Raw genomic sequence first — 17,167 nt, forward strand, 5'->3', positions numbered from 1 at the left:
GATGAGTGGTGCCATGTCCGCGCCCAGGATTTAAACTGGCGAAACCCTGGGCCTCCTCAGCGGAGCGCACAAACTTAACCACTCAGCCATGGGGCCAGCCCCTAAGAAAAGAGTTTTAAAAAAACTATTTGGAGATAATTTTAATCTGGGCCCTACTTCACATCTCATATAAAGCTAAAATCCAGATGGATTAAAAACCTAAATATTAACGATAGTGTATTGAGGGGTGTGTGTGTGTGTGTGTGTATAAAGAAAAAAATATGTAAAAGGATATCTTCATGGCCTTTGGGATGGAGAAGTTTTCTTAAACAAGACCTCAAAAGCACAAGCTGTATGGTGAAAACTGGGCAATTTCGATTACATTAAAATTAAGGATTTCTTCTTTCTTATAGAATTCCTGATAATATACGTAGATACTCTCCTGTCCATAGGTGAAGCTTAAATCCTCTCCTCTTGAGTGTGGGTCGAACCTGGTGCCTTACTTCAAAGAACAGAGTACTTCAAAGAACAAAGAACAGGAAAGGAAAAAGTTTAACTTTTCAGTGGAGAAAACTGGCAGACATCACCTTAACCAAGTGTTCAACGTTACCAACACCAGTGATAAGTCATGTTGGTATTGTGTACCCGCTGATATGATGTGATAACAACTACACTTCACTTCTGTGGTCTTCTTCCAAAAATGCATAAGCCCAGTCTAATCATAAGAAAACAGCAGTCAAACCCAAATTGAGAGACATTCTACAAAATGCCTGACCAATAGTCTTCAAAACTGAGAAGGTCCTGAAAAACAAGGAAAGACTGAGAAACTGTCACAGAACAAAAGAGATGAAAAAGATACAGCAACTAAATGCAGTGTGGTACCCTGGATTGGATCCTGGAGCAGTAAAAGAACATCAGTGGAAAAAAACAGTGAAATCTGAGTAAATCTGTGCTTTTGTTAATAGTATCATACTAATGTTAATTTCTTGGTTTTGACAAATGTACCAAGTTATACAAGATGTTAACAACAGGGGAAGCTTGGTGAAAATAATATGGGAGCTTTCTATAGTATCTTCACAACTTTTCTGTAAATCTGAAATTATTCCAAAATAAAATACTTGCCATATAAAAAATAATTGCTCGTCAACAAAAGATGTCAGAATAAACTTGCATCAAATAAGACTGACAAAAATTGATGTCTAAAATATACATGGAACTCCAACAAATTAATGAGGAAGACAAGAAACCCAATGGTAAAATGGACAAGGATATGACTAGACAATTCCCAGGAGGGAAATTCAAATGACTAATAAATATATGAAGAGATGTTCTACATCACTAGTAACCAGAAATATGCTAAATAAAATTAAAGAAGTAAATTTATATGAATCTATTTGGGGAAAAAGTGTATATTGATGAGAATGTGAGACAATAGGAGAAATAGTTCACTCCCGGTAGGAGAGGAAAGTGGAACAGCCATTCTGGAGAGCAAGTTGGCAGTACTATGTGAGATGAAGTGTGCATATCCCCTGTAATCTGCAATCCCACTCTAGGGCTAACACGCCAGGAACACTCACCAGGACGGTAAGGATGGTCCTCACAGTGTGGTTTGTGGTAGCAAAGCACTGAGCCAACAGTGATGTCTATAACTGGGGTTCTAAGTAAAACATGGTGGACGCATTCTCTGCAAGACAATGCAGCAGAAAAATTAACCAGATACACACTCACAAACGCGGTGAATGTGGACAAATCCTAGATAAATCCTGAAAAACTATGCTGAGTGGAAACAATAAAAAGAAAAAATGGAGAAAAAAGATATATACTGAAATACCATTATATAAATCTAAATGTCATACATTTCAATGCCATATTCTAAACATATCAGTATGCATGTTTACTACACATGAAGGGAGAGACTCGGCATAGAGATGGGCATGAAGGGGGCGTACTAAATAAACTAACCTAGGTGAGAACGTGAACAGGCAGATGCCATGAGCGTCTTAGGATGTTGACTTCAATTCTGTGCCCCTGAGGTCCAAACTGGAGAAAAAGGGGCAGAGGGTAGCTCCGGATGAGAACTTGAGGAGATCACCTTTGAGCTAAGAGCATGAGTTTTAGTGTGGATAGGTGTGGGAACATCTACATTACCTGCTCAGCAGCCCTTTCTCTTTACACACTGATGACAAAAGAAATCATTTCGTAATGTCCAGATAAGTCATCCACAGATAAGAAGGGCATTGCCTTCCTCAGTTTCATTACAATAAGATATACTTACAGAACAGCCTGATAGTCGAGAGTAATTCTATCCGAGACCTTCACGAATCCCTCCGATTCACAAAGAACCACTATATCACATAATACCCCTATGGTATTGGTATACAATGAGAGAAAAACATTTTTTCTTTGGGTGGCTGGGGGCAGGGTATTAGACTCATTCACCAGCCATGGTAACTAACTACTACACTCCAGCATCCCAGCCACAAGTGCAATTCTAATTCGTGCTTCAACAAAAATACAGAAGATAATATATTTTGAACCTAGAGGGTCATTTGCAAACAATGAGAAATGCAAATTCTAAATCAATGAAAGTCGGGGGAACACTATGCCATGCTGACCACTCGGGTGCCCTGGAAGAGTTCCTGCAGCCTTTTGAAGTGTTTAATATAATCTTTGAAACCACAGAGACCGTGAGCAAACCGTGCTCATTTTGATTGACAATTTGGCCTGTGGCTCAGACCATTGCAGCACTGACTCTAAGCAAATCAGAGGAGACTGAAATTCTAAAAGATGCTGTTGATTTCAGTGCTTTTAATTATTCAAATTTTCAATCAGCAGGTTTTTTTCCAGTTCATTACCCGCAGACTCTGTGGATCAACCAATGCGTGCTGCCCTTCTCCTCCTTAATTCCTCTAGCAATACAGTCCTGTCCAAAGCCTTACCCGGCCCTGGAAAACAAAGCCAAAATGTACGTGTTCATTTTACCTTCATTTACTTTGGCAGGATTCCAAAAGCATGGGAAACAAAGTGAAAAATCCCAGCATCTCAGAAAGCTTCTAAAATGAAGCTGATCAAGCCGAAGCATCCTTAACACAACTGAACTGATGGGAAATTGGACGTGAGCTGGCAGCTCTGGCTGTGACAAACGACGGATGAATGTGAACAAAGAGGGGAAGAGGAGGGACTCTTCAGCTCCAGCCTCAGAACTCCATCCATCTCACAGTGTCGTTCCACCTTGGGAGTCCAGAGATGAAAATAACTCGGCTTTGAAACACACACAGGCTATTCAGGAAAGCAGCTGACAATTACAAGTACGAAGTGGAATACGGGAATAGGTTCCTGCTGTGTAAAATTGCATGTTATTGAATTGATTGAGTTGTCATTCAGAAAAGGTGATTTTAGAAATGAAGCTAGCAGGGAGATAAATAAAGTAGAAATTCAGATAAAATTCCCTAAATCTTGTCACCGGTATCTGCGAAACTAAAAGATTGCAGCTTGTGAAGGTAATGTTATTAAACAATGATGCTGAAGGTCATTCCTTGTTACCCTTTTCTATAAATTATCCCACTTCAGCTTTGGCTCATCGACTGTCACTCAGCAGAGTCGCTCGCTTGCTGACTTACCTGGAGCTAAGGCCAGCCAGGCCTTGTGATAATAAGAAATCCCCATGTCTTCAGGGTCTCCTAGAACCCATTTCCTGTGTTCTGCCCCAACCATGACCCACCCTCCCTCCAGCCTCTTCAGTGCTCCCATTAAGCTGTCAATTCCCGTGAGTGACAGTGGGTGGGAGAGGTAGGGAACCAAGGCCCAGCTTCAAGGCATCTGGTGAACTGGTCAACGGTAGAACAAAGTACGGTTTCCAAAGGCACGTGGCAAACTCGTGTTTCATTAGGGTTACCTTGAGAGGCCGGGGGAATCCACTCTGGATTGTGTCTTTAATGTAGTAGGTGCTGAATGAAAACGTGTTCCACGAGTGAAGAAATAATGAACAACTGGCAGTTCTCTGCAATAGCGGGAGTCAGAGGGAACATACAACAATCAGCATGCAATTCTGGCAGATCTCTCCAGAGGAATACAACCCCAGCTGAGGGTGGGAGCAGAAGCAACAGAGCTTAGCTTCCTGGGCGAGAGGACGGGCAAAGAAGGAGCAGGCTTCCAGGACTTCAGGCAAGGAGAGTGAGGATGGGAACAGGGCTCCAATCCCCAGGGAAGGCCAGTGTGGAATGGAGTCCACTCAGCAAAGCTTAGAGGAAGTGTGTGCACACTCCCCAGCCAGTCGGGGCAGGATCAACCAGGAGGGGGCAGGGAGCCCTGCAGAGGAGGAGAGCTCAGGGCTGCCCCAGCTGAGCAGGGCCCAGGAAGACTGAGGACCCACTCTCCCGCTCACATCTCTGCCTTGCGAAACTGCCTTCCAGGATGGTATAAATTGCAGTCGTGGACTTCCTCCCGTACAGTGTTTACCAGTCCCAATTCTGCCATAACCTGTATGTGCCTGAGACAGGCCATCTAACTTCTCCACGTCACAGGTCCCTCCTCATAACTGGGGGCAACGATTCCACTTATCGGAGTGTAAGCAGAAATTCAGATAAGAGACAAAGAAGAATCCACACATAGACGCGCTCTGTAAAGAATATAGCACTACAAATGTCGGCTGTCCGTGCATTACACAGTATTTCGTATTGGATCCAACGTTGAACTTGTCAAACTAAATTTCCTCAATTATAGAAATAAAGCTATAGTTTCAAGAAGTTTTAAGCATCGAGCAGGCAAAATGAGACTTGGAGGGAGCCGGAGAGGCTCTCCCTGGGCCCCTGCAATCACGCTGCAACTGGCATCTACCCGATGCCTCGCCGCCTTACAGGCTCTGCTTGAAGCTGTGATCGGAGCCTCAAATGAAGCGCATTTAAGTATCTGCTGGAGGGCATGTAAATAAAACCTTCATGGAGGTAAACAGTTGTTCAGTTTTACAGCCTATTCCCATATAACTTTTATGTGCCGTTATGATGTATGGCTCCTATGCCTTTGGAAGTCCTGGAACATCGTTTCGTGCTGTGTCCTCTAAGTGACTGGCTGATAAATGGTTATTTACTCACTAGTTTTCACAGCCCATGAAAACCTTTAAACTGAAATGCTGTCCCTAACTACCCATTAGTGATCATGGTAATTCTTCCTAACGGGAGGTGAGCCAGTTATCCCGACAGCCTGAGTGGCATGGGGTGGAAGGTTGGGTGGTGGAGGAGAAGCCCCTGCTCGACCCACAGGGTTCCACTGCATTGTCAAAACCAAAGGTCGTTTCTACCGTCAGTGTGTCACGTGTGACAAAATGTGGTTTGCATGCACTCTTCACACACGGTCCATGTCACAAATGCAAAGAGGCTCCGGGGAAGAATTTGGGTGCTATAAATGGCACCTGTTACTGAGTCAAGTGACTGAGCCCTCAGCACTCACCTGCTGCTGGTTTCACACCGAGATGACTGTGTTCAGCACCTCAACACGATCTGAAGGCACGGATAAGAGAGTCAAGTAGGTGTGTTCCATTTCCTGGTGACACCTGTGATTTCTTCTTTGATGTAAGGCCAGTCATTTGTCCACACTGGGAGAAAAAGCAGTCCACAGCTTGATAATGAAATGGATCCAAATTTTGCCTTCGAGATTGTTGATTGGAATGTGAAAAGTGTTTTTAATAGAAATGACATTATAAATAAGAGTTTGAAAATGTTACCATGATTATTATAATAACAATAGTTACCAAGTATTGAGTGCTTATTACTTGCGAGAAAGTGTGCTAAGCATTTTGCACGTAATCCTCATGTGATACTCACAGTAAACTCATGAGATAGGGTTTATCATTTCCATTTCACAGATGAGATTACTAAGGCTCAGAGAAGCTAAGTAACTTGCCCAATATCACAAAGCAACAAAGCTGAGGTTTGAAACCTGAGCTCTTCACCACTGCTCCATAGTCAGTGGAGACCCTTATGTTCTTCATACTTTCCACATTTCTCAAATTTAAAAATAAACAGTTTTAATTGTACAATTAGGAAGATATTTTGTCATTAGCTTTCTAGGCTAGCCCTCAAAAATTGATGTTAGCTACACACAGCTGATTTATGAGAACATGTGTCTGAGCTGGGGACCAAGTAATAGATGAGAAAGATGAAGATGGAAAGTGAGGAACCAAGAATAGAGGAAGAAGTCAGAGATGGAGAAGGAAGAGTGAGAGCAGGTGGGAATGGAAGAGAATGTGGCCGCTCGCAGATAAAGGGGAAGGACATTCCAGGCAGAGGGGAGGGTTTGAGCAAAAATGTAGAGGAGAAAGCCAAAAGCGTAGAGAAAGTGAAAAGGAATAGAAGAGGTTGGAATTAGATGGTGAAAGGCTTTCAGTGTCTAATTAAGAATTTTGAACTCTACTCTGTCTCCTGAACCGGTGCCACTTTTTACTTCATGTAGGTTTCATAACATAAAAATGTAATGAATGTGAAAACTGTCAAGTGAAAAAAGAAAGAAGCAATTGTTGGCACCTACAAAGACCAAATTTTTTTTTAAAAAGGGTGAAATTGCGTAAGTGTCATATTTATAATAAGAATCATCTTTTCCTTTGAAGTAATGAAAAAGATGATTTTCACATTTTCAAAATACTAATGATAATCCAGCACATTAAATTATTACAAACACTCAGCTATAAGTGATCACAGGCCAGGTCTTCCAGTGCGTTTATTTTTTGTCATGTATGCAGTCCTCAACATCCTGACACTGTCTCTACACTCAGCAGGTACTCAGTAAACAATGGGGACTGGAGTTTCCGGGCAGAACTCCAGCCTCAGCAGGTAAGTAGAATATTAAGCAGGGAAACTGAGGCAGAAGCCCAGTTATGAACTAAGTCAGTGGCATTTAAAAAGACTGCCACCTGGAGCCTTCTCAGGTATTCAGGACTCAGCTCGACTGCAAGAAAGAGCTGAATACCAGGCGCCCTCCTGGCTCACCAGAGACACACTCACAGAGCACACTCGGCTCCAGGCACTCAAGAAACTCACAATCTCATAGCACTTCCTTCATGGTCAGAATCAACCTAGGGACACGGGGGCGGACCTTGTTGGTCGAGGGCATCCATGAGTCCTGTGCTGAGGGGCTGGTGGGGGAAGAGAGGAGGCAGTGGGTGCAGGAACCCTCCTAGACAACATGCACGTGGTCTTCACTAGCCCTCCGCAACCGTGCGAGGAGGCAGCCTCCTCTCCCCCAGCTAGCGGTGGGAGACAAGAGACAATGTTTGTTTCAGCTTTGATTTGTTTTGACCCTTGTGCCATGGGGAACATGTGGTCACTTTCCAGCACAGGAAGGGCCTGCCCAAACTCTGGGCTTCATCTCCATCCTTGCTACAGTCATCTTGGACAATTTTTAGTGCCTCAAAAGTGCCACATTCTGTCCACTTTGGGGCTTTCCCCGTCTCCTCCTTCTGACGGGCACATTCTTCTCCCTCGTTGCCCCCTCTCCCTTCACCTGGGTACTCGGTTCTGCATTCACCTTTCAGCTGAAACGGCACTTCCCAAGCGAACCCTTCTTCCCCAGACCAGGTCGAATACCTTGCTATGTCCTCCCACAGCACGTCTTGCTCCCATTTCATAATTCTCATCACACTTGGAATTAGTAGTTCGTTGTCTTCACCCCTCTAGACCATGGACTTTATAAAGCAGGGCTTGTGTCTGTCTTCTTTCCCACCACATCCTTAGCATCAAGAACAGGACCGGGCACAGAAGAGAAGCTCAATGAATATTTGTTGAATGAGTGAGCAAGTGAATCATGAGTCACGTCTCTATGGAAGACCATGTTTTTGGAAATTTGCATCTGTCCATTGTAGATTATAAGCTGGGACTGAGCCTGACTCTTCTTGTAGCTGTGGTGCCCAGCGTTGCTGCTCAGACATTAGTGACTCAACTTAAAAAGGGAGGACAGGGGAAGGGAGAGTATGAGATGGGATTTCCTTGCGCCAAGCCCTCCCCCTCCATCCAAGCCCTGAAGCCCAACTCAAACTTCATCTACTCCAGGAAATCTCTCTTCTCCACCACAGCCTTAAATGAGTTTCCCCTTCTCAACTCCTACAGGCCTTAATGGCTGTGCGCTTGTCACCCCATCTGTTTATGTCTCTCTCATGAGCTCCTGAAAAGCAGAAGTTGTGTCTTCTCTTTCCTTGAATCTCTTGGCTCCTAACTCCTTGCACAGAGTCCCTCCCCGATATATGTTCATCGAGAGCTGACAAGAAATGGACTGTTTCCAAAAAGATTTTTATGTAGTCCTTCCCTGGCGGACTTTGAAAAATAGGATAGATTTTCAGGTGTGTGGGAAAGCTGAGTGAAAAGCTTTCTGCAAACTGAAAGGTAAACTAGGTGAGTCGCTCTCCAAGCATTCAATTCTATGAAAATGTGTCATGTTGACACTGTAAAAATGAGAAAACGCTCTTTTGTCTTCCTTCATTTTAGACAAAGCCTGGCTTTGTCAGAGATGCTCAGGTTTCCCAGGGCTCTGGAATAACGGGTAGCATTCTCCACTCTGACTTAAAGTAAACACAGCAGGCTTTCGTCCCACCGAGGACAGAAAGAGCAGCCCACTCGGGAAAGCTAAGGGCGGACCCCTAGCTTTAGCCCGGGAAGGATCAGCAGCACCACAGAGTAGACCCTGTTGCCTCACGATGGGGCCTGGCTTCCATAAGGGTCCTTCCACAAGCTCCTGTCCCCACACTGACTGGCACACCGCCCTGGCCCACAGATAATGCACAAAACCTTGGTTTGCCTTTGCACCAGCATCCCCCTCATAGGGACTCTGCTAAGCCTCCCTACGCCTTCCCTCACGGGCAGAGACAGGAAAGGCCTGCTCAGAGGGACCCCTGGGTGTGTCGCTAATCCATTCGCCTGCTTCTGTGTCACATTTAATTACTCACTCAATACAGAATTATCTGCGCTGCAACTCCAGACTAATGAGATGCTGCGAAGCCTTCAAGTCGGGGATTACCAAGTGCAGCGTGTGGCGCTGAGGTCGGTTTGGGTTGTTCTAAAGCTCTGATTACTACATGATAGCCTTCTTTTGAACCTGAAACCTTTATTTCTCGTTTTTCAAAAGGGAAAAATTATAGATTGTTTTGGAGGAGGCAAAGGGTGTTGCTCGGCTGGTTGTTTTAACTACATGAAAGCCTTAGTGATCAATATCTAAATCCTCAGAGCTGCGCTGAAGCTGTCTCGCTCAGTAATCTTCCCACCGGGTCCGGTGACCTTTGCCTCAGGGGAATCATAAACTGCAACCTCTCGCTGGCATTTTGCAGGAAATAATGCAAGCGGTTGGATAGATGTTGTTTTGAGTACTTCTTTCCTACCTAGTTTGACGATCAGAGAGACCTCGTGCAATTCTTTTATCCTAATTCCTTATCGTGTGGGTCTCTTAAAGGTAGTAGGGCTTTGTGTCTCATCATATTTGCCATGCCCAGGGAACAGGGGTCACGGAGAGCTTTCTGCCCTGTAACTATACACTCCCTTCGCCTATGGTGTAGCTGCTAGCCACGCGTGGCAATCGAGTGGTTAAAACATGGCTGGCCTGAATTGAGATGTGTTATGAGCATAAAACACACACCAGATTTTAAAACAGATTTTTTTTAAATGCGAAATATCAGATTATTGATTTTTTATATTTGATTACATATTGAAATGAAATCTTTTGGATATATTGGGTTAAATCAGGTTTTCTCAACCTCAGTACTATTAACATTTTGGGCCCCAGAGTTCCTTGCTGTTGGGGCTGTCCTCCGTGCTTTGTAGGATGTTTAGCTGCATCCCTGGCTTCCACCCACTAAATACCGTAGCACCCTCCCAGTTGTGACAACCAAGAATTGCCTAAGGACGTTGCCAAGTGACGTTGCTAGACATTAGCAAATGCCCCCCAAGGGGGCAAAATCTCCCTGGTTGAGAACCACTGGGATAAATAAAATATATTATTAAAATTAGTATTACTGTTTCATTTTACTGTTTTTAGTGTGGCTACTAGCAATTTAAAATGACACATGTGGCTTGCATTTGTGGCTGCTATTGTATTTCTACTGGACAGCGCTGCCCTAGACTGAGCACCTTGAGATCAAGGCTCCCGCCTTGCCATTATTGCCTCACCAATGCTGAGAGCAGACACACTCAGACCCGGCTCTGGGCAGACGGGCAGGGGCAGAACCACAGTAGATAATGTTTACAGGTGGGGTTGGTAGGTACTGGCCCATTGAAGATGCTCTGGAGAGATGAGGAAGGAAATGGGACAAACCCCAGAAGGTCACAGACCAGGCCCATTGGTTACTGGAAGAAAACACTCACAACAAGTCCTAGAGTTTGAGGAAAAGAGAATTTTTCATAAGTATTGTGAAACTACTGGCCACCCTGATGGCATGCATACCCCTGGATGAGGACCACTTCAGGACCCCACGTTATGTTTTAACCGAGACAAGCTGTACTGTGTCAAAATAGAAGAAAATAATGTATCATGTGGGGGCATAATGTCCCAATCAGCACCCAAGCTCCCAAGTCCCCTTGCCATTTTTTTGTTTTCTAATTTCCAATCCTGACCCCCTTAGCTTGCATTTCCTCAGCTTTTCTTTCCAAACCTGGGTCTGTCTTCCCACCCATCATGTCCCGCTCAGACCACAAAATCCTCAAAAGTTTCTGTTCTTAAGACACCCGGTATACCTTTCCGCCTACCATGTGCTCCCAAACTATTCTAATGTGGCCACATCTCCCAGGTTGTGGTCCTTTAGCCTCGCTACCTGCAGCCCTTCCTAAAATTGGTCTCTTCCCAGCTTTTCTGATAGACCTTAGACCTTGACGCAGGTGCATGGCTTCGGGCTGAGTGTAATCTCAGCGCCAGACATCTCCCACTGTCTCTGGTAAGGCTCAGGGCTCCATAACCTATGCCCATGTCCCCATGTGGGAAAAGAAATTTTAACATTATCCTTTATCCATTAAGTTCCCTTTGACTGAAAGTAGCAGAGAATTCCAACTCAAAATGGTTCAGCAAATAAGAGGTGGGCAGCTCCACAGTTAATTTGGCAGCCCAAGGACATCATTAGTGACCCAGATGCCTTTCATCTTTTTCTCTTGGTCACCCTCAGAGTGTCCACTTTGTCCTTAGGATTTCTCCCTTCATAGTCCGTCAATGTCTGCAGCAGTCCCGGGTGCTCCATCCCGAGACAAGGTCCAGAGGTAGAAAGGGAACCACCTCTTCCTTGTGTCTCTTTTGAAGAGTGAGAAAACCTTTTCCACAAGCCCCCAGCAGACTTATCACATCTCGTTGGCCAGAACTGCCTCATGTATCTCTATCTAACCAACAGCTGGAGAAGAGAATGGGACCACCATGACTGGCTTAGACAGCAGCTCTCAAAGCGTGGTCTTCAGACCAGCGGCATCAGCATCACCTGATGCAAGTTCTCTGACCCGATCCAGACTTACTAAATCAGAAACCCTGCCAATTAAGTTTGTGTTTTAACAGGCCCTCCTCGTGATTCTGATGCACACTAAAGTTTAGGAACTACCGGCTCAATCCAGACCTTCTTCTGGGTTAAAATCTGCCTCCCTTGAAACATGTGGTCATCACGAAGGATGGATATATAAACAAAATGGGGGTTCTCTTATGAAGTAGCAAAAGAAGAATAGATGTTGAATAGATAGCCAACATTATCTGTTATAATCCCATGTTAATTTTCATCCTTTTTGACTGGAAAATAGCCTTCCTGTATTATAAGCTTTGATTGTACATACCCTGTAACCACTTTATGGATGTTTCAAAGAATGTTCTTGGATATCCTTAGAAAAAGTTTGACTAACTCTGTTTCTATATCCAACCAAAACAATAACCCTTTAGCAATGCACAGTCTTTAAAACAATTTCCCATAAACGGTTTCATGCTATCCCCAGGACAATTCTATAAGGTAGAAAAAGTAGTTACTTTTATTTTCTTTTTACAGATGGGAAAACCGAAGCTCAGAAAGGGCAGAATCACACAGCTAGCAAATTTCAGAGCCAGGGTTCACTTTACCGATCCTCTGGCTCCAACTCTTTCACTCCTTCCATGAGGATACCAAGCTGCCTTCCAAGTAAACATAGCTAGGCAGAAGCTGCTGTGACCCAGAGCATCCTATGTCAGAACCCTGCGGGGGCAGGACCTCCTGCAATAAAGGCTTTTAGGGGGAAAGCCATGACTGTTTCCATGACTTCCATCTGCATGGCCTGCCCCGACGCAAGACATTGGAATGCTAACCACAAGAAAATCTGAGAGCTAGCAGAAATGGCAGAGATCACCCCACCACTGTTAATTGTCCAGCAGAGAGATTTTGCATGCTGCTGCCCAAGAAAATGAGCATTTTCATTAACACCATGGATTTAATGAGTGACCTAAAGTTCAGCAGAAGAGATGCTAGCTTGATCACATTGAAATTACCTAAGAAGATATTTTTCTCTAGAAAATCCAAATGATTTTCTATTTTACTTTTGTGAGCTAAAGATATGGATGACGTTTAAATTCTAATAAGAAGAAAAGCACACACAAGACATTAAAATAAATATCAACAGTGGCTTTTCAGCTAGGGGCCCCAGGATGCAGTGTTCTTGAACAGCCATCAAACCAGGAGATGAACCCCCAAAGATCACATGGGGTTTCCGGGACAACAGAACCCAAGAAACAGGACCATCGTGTTTCTCTGCCTCGGGGGCTCTGATCTCCTTGTGCTCTATCCACTCTACTGCCTTGCCAGGAATTCCCTTCAGATCCCAGGAGCCCTTTTTACTAGAAGGGCACTGCCTGAGATGGGAATCCTGTGAGCTCTATCACAGCCTCGGCCTACCCTTTGAGATCCTCATCTGGCATCCAGGGACCCAGAGCAGAAAACAGCTCCTACTTGGAGACTCCCAGGAGACAAGGACTTTCATTGAGAAGAATATGTCAGCAGATTTCGATGGAAACACTGAGTAAAGGACAAGGACGGCATTGTCCTGATGTCCCTTGCTCTAGGGTTCTCCAAAGGAAATGGTCATCTCCAGATTCTCTACTTTTGACCCTGCCGCTGCTTTTTCTTCTGCCTTTTGTGGCCTCAGTTTACCCAAAATGATGATCTCTGAGCCCTGAAGTTCTATAAGTCTGTACTGGACCAGGTAGCTCTCCAGCTCCAGATTCAGCATCCGGATTCAGCTTAGGTCAAATGCACCTGCTCACCAAGATTCTGTCACCAAGGAGAATTTCTTTTTGATAAAGAGAAATCCCTACCCCAGCTCCACCGGGTCCGGGCACAGCTGCCAAGTCCTGTCCCTGACTGAAGTCCAACATCTTCCTGCCGGAATCCGGGTGGAGGAGCGCATGTTCCCCACCTCGGCCCTGCAGGAGCACTGAAGTTCAAAGCCCCAGGAAGACTCCGCCTAAGCTGGGCTCATGAATGCTTTATTATTGTTCGGCGGAGCTGTTACCCCCATGCCAGGCAAGTCAGAACAAGCCTTCTAAGCCGAGGTGATGGATGTTTGCAGGAAACCCATGGGAGTTATTAATATTCATGTTCCCGTCACACTTTTGCAAGTAATAGAAGCTTGTTTTCTGTAACACATCATTAGGCGAGGAAGACAAGTGGCCTCCTAGAGTTCTGAAGCACAAAGGGTGGTCACCCAAGACTCAGAAGGGACTGAGGGGAGAGCAGAGAAGGAGAGAGGTTGAAGGGGTTAAACTTTCTCCTTTGGGAGACTCCCGAAGGCCCTTTCAGGGAATGGAGACCTCCAGGGTCCGGGGCAGAGGAGCAGTGACAGAATCCGGGGCTGTTGACACTCTCCCCTCTCACAGAGGGCAGCAGGACTCAATACGGGGTGTCTGAGGGCACAGCTTCGAGAGCACAGGGTGGGGAATTGGGGCATCTGGGCTGAGCCATCTGCCTGCTTTAGAGCACTGGAGGGGCCTGCAGACTCAGGATCAGAACAGCAGGAGGTCGCGAGCGTCAGAGCAAGAGCATTCACTGAGCTGGGTGGGGGGGGCGGGGTGGAGACCAGGTCCAGCAGCTGGATGGGAGTGAGGAGGGAGGGTAGAGGCGTCCAGCAACTTAAAGGGCCGGTCAGTGGGGATGGGGGCAGGAGAGCAATTATCACCGACAGGCTTCTCAGAGCTGCCACCTGCCCCTGCCCACCCTGGGAGTGCCCGGTTAAAGTGGAAGCTGTTTTCACACACCCCATCCGCACCTCAGAACACTTCTCACCCTGCACTGTAATTAGGAGGGTGGCTTCTTTGTGCCTCTGTTTCCTCATCTGCAAAATGGCCATAAGAGTAGTCCCTACCTCATTTTTGTTGTAAGAATTAGAAGAGTTAATACACGTAAACGTGCTTAGAACAGCACCCGGCACATAGGACACTCCATAGACGTGAGTCATCGTCATTACTACTATTAGCGTTCTTTCTGTGTCCATTGCCCTCAGTAGGCTGAGTTCCCTGAAAGGAGGAACTGTGTCTCATTATATTTGTTCCCCCAAAGACTAGCCTTGTGCCAGCCACCATTTAATTGCTCAGTGAACACGTAGTGAATGAACGAATCAATGAATGAATGGTACATTCCATCATCCTGCCGTGTAGGAAAGGCTCTCTCCCTCCTCTGGCTGCAGAGTCATTTCCTCCTAATACTGTCAGGTCATCAATTCATTCCACAAATACTTGTTGGCCACCTTCTCTGGGCCAGGTCCTTCTCCGGGAGCTGAAAGTACAGCAGGGGAACAGAAATTACAAGGCCTCGAGGAGCTTACCTTTCATAGGGGGAGGGAGGTGACAAAGAAGTAAAGTAGGTATGTTAGATGATGGTCTCTGCTATGGAGAAAAACTGAATGGCAAGAATGCCAGGAGCAGGGGTGCTCAGTGTACCCCGAGAGCCGAGGGGAGACGGGCCTGACAGGGGGCCCCTTGCAGTCTGCTGAGGAGTGAGGGAGCAGCCACGGGGATGCAGGGCTAGAGCCTGCCAGTTAGAGGGACCTGGGAGAGCAAGGATCAGCTCGTTTTCACTGTGCTCTGACTGGTGGCCCCTCAGGGACAGCTGTCACAGTCTCTCTGAAACGGGGAGTATTGCCTTCAGCACCTGAGTGATCAAAGTCAGCTTACAGAACCGAGTTTTCCACAAAGTCAGAGTACCACCAACTTTGTTAACTCAAGTGTGTTTGTAGAGTGAAACTGGATTTCTCAATCTGATCAGGAAGGGACACAGCTGAAAATTCCCGATCTGTTCCCATCTATGGAGCATAAATCTCTTTCCCTCCTGGATTCGCCAGTTAATTGAGATATTATATAAAAATGCCTAGTGCTAAACCTGGCACGTTGTAACTGCTGTAAGTGGTTATTCCTGTTATTCTCGTCTTATTCCCTCACCCTCCCCAACTTCCACACTTCCAAAGTGCTACAAAGCAGAAAAAATACTGGAGGAGGTTGTTGCTCTGTTGCTACATGGGGAGCATGGGTCGGGAGGGGGAGGAGGGCTAACCGGCTATTAATGTGTATTTTCTCTGCCAGGCTGTGAGCAGCTTGAAGCAGCAGTCTCCAGAACTTTCTAACTCTGCACAGTGCCCAGCAGAGGACCTACCACGTAGTAGGTATTCAATAAATTCTTGAGGAAAAAATAAATGGAAAGTACAGTGCAGTACCGTCCAGTCGGGGCACGCCCACTGTGCTCATTTCAATGACCTGCCATGCTTCTCAGCTAGCACGAGCCAGTGACGCCCACAGAGCGAGGCTTGACCAAGACCCAGCATCTCGAGAGCTTAACGCTCTTACTGTCTCACGTGTGCACTCCCTCAAATGCCACCCGTGTTTGGGTGGTGAGTGATTGGCAGCCCACAAAGGGGCTTTGGGTGATTTTACTATGCTTTAGCTTTGTTGGCATTTAGATATATCATCCCTTTCTGTAATTTTAAACTTCAGCTCAGTGTTCTCAGAGAAGATGTAAATTATTAAACAAAGGAAAGCAACTCTGGCTTCAGATCAGACGGCAATTAGCATCACCTAGCACTGAGAGAAGTCCCTTCATGTGGTCCACGTGTTAGCAGAAGGAGCTGACAATTTGGCCGTGATGCTCAAGTTCTGACCAAGATTAATCTCAGATGTGCCTGGAACCCAGAAAGACTAACTGAGATGATTCGGGCATTCACCCCCACCCCAAGAGAAAAGAAGAGGAAATTTTAAAAAAAGAAGAAGAAAGAAAAGATAAAGTAAATCTTGATATTAGAACAGAGGGAATTTACGTGAACTGCTCATTTTCTGTGTCCCATGTGTGGTCCATACATGATCTCATTCTAATTTTTACATCATGAGGTAGATGCTACTACTTTGCAGATGATGCAACTTAGGTTCAAAGAAGTGAAACAGCTCACACGAAGGCCCACGGGAGGTGGAGGAGCTGGGCGTGGACCTGGACGTGCTTCACGCTGAGCTGCTCTCCTCTCATGACGGCATGGGGCCTGCAGTCAGCCACATAGTACGTCCCATGGGGCTCACGGCAATGAGCAACAATGCCCTATGAAGAGCTTAAATCTGGGCCACCCCCTTTGCATGGGTACAGTAGGAGAGGGGAATGAGTCTTCACACATTTCAGTGACATCAGAACTATCTCCTCCCCCTGAGGAAAGGAAAGAGAGGTTTTCTTACAAGCTGGAGTCATGAGGTCCAGGAGCAGCATTTTTCAACTTTTTCTCCGCTAGGGTCTCCCACCTTTGCATATGTTGTGTCCCGCCACTGGATTATAATCTATATTACATGTGTAGATACAGAGAAAGAGATGTGTTGTATATTTTACATCCCCCTTCAATGCTAGAACCAGGCCTTGCCTCCCACAGACACTCAGTAAATATTCATTGAATGAATATTCTTGTGTAAAATCTATCATGGGAAATAAGAGATTATAACTGATCCAACTAAACACGGTTCAAAAAAGAGAAGCCTTTAAGCAGTGATTTTTTTTTTTCTGATTCCAAAAGTAAGTCCTCCTCTCAGGATTCAGAAAGTGGCAGGAGGTATTGACACTGGAATCTGGGGACGGGGAGACTGAATTAATCGGTATCCAAACAGAAATCTTGGTTCGCCTGAGTCCCTCTGCTCCTGCCAGATGCCTCTGACTGTGAAGAGCTTCCACTTCTCAGGGTTGATCCTCGCGGAAATGAGGGGAAATGCG

Source organism: Equus przewalskii, chromosome 23 (genome assembly GCF_037783145.1).
Source record: "Equus przewalskii isolate Varuska chromosome 23, EquPr2, whole genome shotgun sequence".
Classification (NCBI taxonomy): Eukaryota; Metazoa; Chordata; class Mammalia; order Perissodactyla; family Equidae; genus Equus; species Equus przewalskii.